Source organism: Oppia nitens, unplaced genomic scaffold (assembly GCF_028296485.1).
Source record: "Oppia nitens isolate AA-2021 unplaced genomic scaffold, nextdenovo-longstitch-racon4-pilon3 scaffold16_pilon_pilon_pilon, whole genome shotgun sequence".
NCBI classification, from domain to species: Eukaryota; Metazoa; Arthropoda; class Arachnida; order Sarcoptiformes; family Oppiidae; genus Oppia; species Oppia nitens.
This window is the reverse complement of record NW_026533195.1, coordinates 1417636-1421175: the sequence shown is the minus strand read 5'-3', so window position 1 is coordinate 1421175 and position 3540 is coordinate 1417636. Positions and strand designations below refer to the sequence as shown.

The following is a 3540-nucleotide window of genomic DNA, read 5'->3' as shown; positions in this document are numbered from 1 at the left end:
TTTATAAAAATCAATTAATAGCTTATGTAGTCTATAATAATAATAATACCAATAATATACTGTATTATTATCGCTTCTCTATGCCGACAACCAAACGATTGGTTTGCAATAGAAACCGACCCCTTGTGAAAACAACGGGTACATCCGTATCAGTGACCCGACTAAATCGGAATCGCCGGCTCAATTGGGCCAGTGCTAGYTTAGCTTCTAACAGTGCAAATCGCATACCGACACAATTTCGGGGACCGGCACCAAACGGTAAATAGGTATAGGGTCTGATACCGGACCGTTTTCSGGCATAAACCTATCCGGTTGGAAACTATCGGGTTCGGGATAGTTGTCAGGATCATGATGTATAGCATAGACCGGTATTTCGGCTATCACACCCTTTTCAATGGTTATGRTTGAACTACCGGTGCCGCTGCCCAATTGTACATCAGCTRCAGCCTCCCGTTCCAGTCTCAGCACTGGCGGATAATGGCGCAGWGTTTCCGATAGTAYWGCGTCRAGAAACGGTAGACGCGATAGCACCTCATAATCAATATCGCCATTACTGTCAAACACTTGCASTGGTTTCSGCGTACAGTCGGTCCTGTAGTTCCGTATTTAGGGCCAACTCGTAGACACAATAGGACAGTGTTGTAGCTGTAGTTTCGTAGCCGGCAATGAAAAAYAGGAAACATTGGGCAAGTATTTCGTTTTCGGTCAGTTTTTTTTCGACAACATTGACCAGTGCTTCCCGTTTAGCCCGGAGCTCGTCCTCACCGGTTTCCAGTACGTGATGTGCTTCGCTGGTATCACTGTTGCTGACCTCCCGGTGCTGTTCAGTACTATTATCATCTGCAGGACGTTCGGCATCCATAAGCAACTGTAGAAAATCGTTGTATACAACCTGTGGATTTAGTTTACGTTTGCTAATCAAATCACGTGATACTTTAATAAAAAATTGTGAATGATCCTGGGTGATTATCAATTTACGTATAAAACCTATTTTGAATAGACTGGGCGGCACTACCCTGAAAACAAGCATACGCCAGCCGGGTATATCAAATACAGTATTAGCACGTGTAGTAAACTCRTTGTCCGGTCGACTGTAGGTATCCGTATGGGTAGCGAACGCGCACCGGGCTATCACATCCATTGTATAGTTGCCCATCAATTTTTTCAGCTCWACTACCTGTCCTTTACCACTACTACTACCACCACTACTACCACCACTACTACCACCACTGSYGTCGACGGCACCGGTAGTCACCGCCAACTGGYTGTCGATGTGTTCGCAAAAATCCAGACAACATTCCCTGATTAATGAATACATTTTGCGCATTTTYCCCGACGAAAATGTTGGCGATGCTATCGCACGGATACGTTTCCAGTGGTCATCGCGTGCGGCGAATATACTTTTCGAGTGTATCGGATCCCGATTACCGGTATCCCGACGATTGCGAAATAGATGAAAATCTTTGACCAGTATTTGTTTGATTAGATCCGGATCGGCGACAGTCAGTCCCGGTTTGKCGCCCGTATAGACACTGATTGTGTAATTATAATAATATTATTATTATTAATAGTTTAGTTATAATAATGTAATAATAGTTTAGTTATAATATTGTAATAATAGTTTAGTTAAATATTGTATTGTARTWATAGTTTAGTTATATARTTATGTAMTAATAGTTTAGTTAWAATATTCTAATAATACAGTAATAAGTTATATAGTAATTAGTTATACAGTAAATGTAATAAATATTTGTTAAAAAATATATATATTATTATATATTTATATTATATATAAAAATTTTAATAATACTTATAATATATATATATATAATTAGTTAGATTTTTAATTGTTGTTGTTATTAATGATTTTATTATTTTATTGATAATTAATATAAATATTTTATAACTATTATTAATGATTTAATTGTTAAATAATTTAAATTATTTTTTTGTTAGCTAAACTATATTATATATTTTTTTAAAACTGTAAATTATTAATTATAACTAGTGTTACAAATATATAATGATTAATAAAATGYTTATATAATTAGATAATAGTGTAAATGAATCTTTTTTTAAAAAATATTTATTAAATATATTATTATAATTTTGTTAYAAMATACCCGTAAATTTGTCCAAACTTTTTATACCAGTCTAGTTCGACAGTAGGAAATGGCCATAAAAATCGTGATAATATATTACCAAAAACGGGTAACGGTTTGGGTCCCGAAATATTTCGTGACTTCCAATAGCTAAAARTTGAACTCCATWTGCTATAATAATWAGTAAAATTAAAAAATATATTATATATATATTATTRAAAACATTTAATTTTTATATAATTTTAATAATAATAATAAATATTATTTACTTAAAATTTTATTTTATTAATTTTATTTATTTWTTTAAAAAAACTTATATTTTATACTTACAAATAATAATATACTATAATTGATATTATAGTAGTGGTTAATAATAATATAATTTGATTAAACCAATTCATTTTGTTTAATTAATATATTTTTAAAATTTTTTTTAAATATAAATTTTTATAAACTATTTTATTATTTATAAATTATTTTTTTAGTTGCAAAACAAACACATATATTTTTTTCAATGACAATTGCATAACAAATATACTACTATATATATATATATATATATATATCAATATATTTATACAGTAGTATTTATATATTTTTTTTAAATATGATATCTATTTATATTATTTATTTATCACACATTTAAAAAAACCATAGTTATTATAAAATATTACATAAACTAGTGTACAATAATAATAATCAGTTTACGTACAGTAAACGTTCAAAACTATTTWTATRWAAAAAATTATTATTATTATTATTATTATTACAAGTAATAATGATAATACATATTACTGTATATATAWTTARATTATATTWAATATAATAGTATTTAATAAAGTGTGTGTGTGTGTGTGTGTGTGATTAGATTATACTAGTTATTCAATTAATATATTTTTTACTAAATCCCCTTGATAATTTGTTTTTAATTAATAAAAAAAACTTGCCTTGTTAAATATAAACACATTATGTATAGTTTGATTTAATTTTTATAATTAATAGTTAATCTATCACTAGTAATTATATTAATAAGTTTTTAATATGCATGTTTTTTATAATTTTTTTTTAAATAGACAATTAAATTTTATTTAACTAATCAATATTATTATTATAATATTATTATTTGTAATAGTTGATTTATTTTTTTTTAAAAAAATACTGTATATATATCCTAATTATTTTATATTAATAGTATTAATTGGGATTTAATAATGTTTGATTAGATTAGTTGTTAAAATTTTAAAAGAAAACTTAATTAAAAAATATTTTTGCTAAATACCATTTGATAAAAATAAAACCTAAAGTTTAATAAAAAAWTTTAGCACATTTTTTATTGTAAATTGTTTTATCATTAAATATTTTTATTATTAATTATTACTATTAGTCGACAATTTAATGTAATTTATATTATTATTATTATTATTTTGTWTGTGTAGTA

At 27.3% G+C, this 3540-nt stretch overlaps 1 pseudogene; it reads right to left on the bottom strand.

Annotated features, from left to right (window-relative positions):
- On the bottom strand, positions 1-2629 carry LOC128965262 (cytochrome P450 3A11-like; annotated as a pseudogene).
- Positions 2630-3540: the final 911 nt, after the last annotated feature.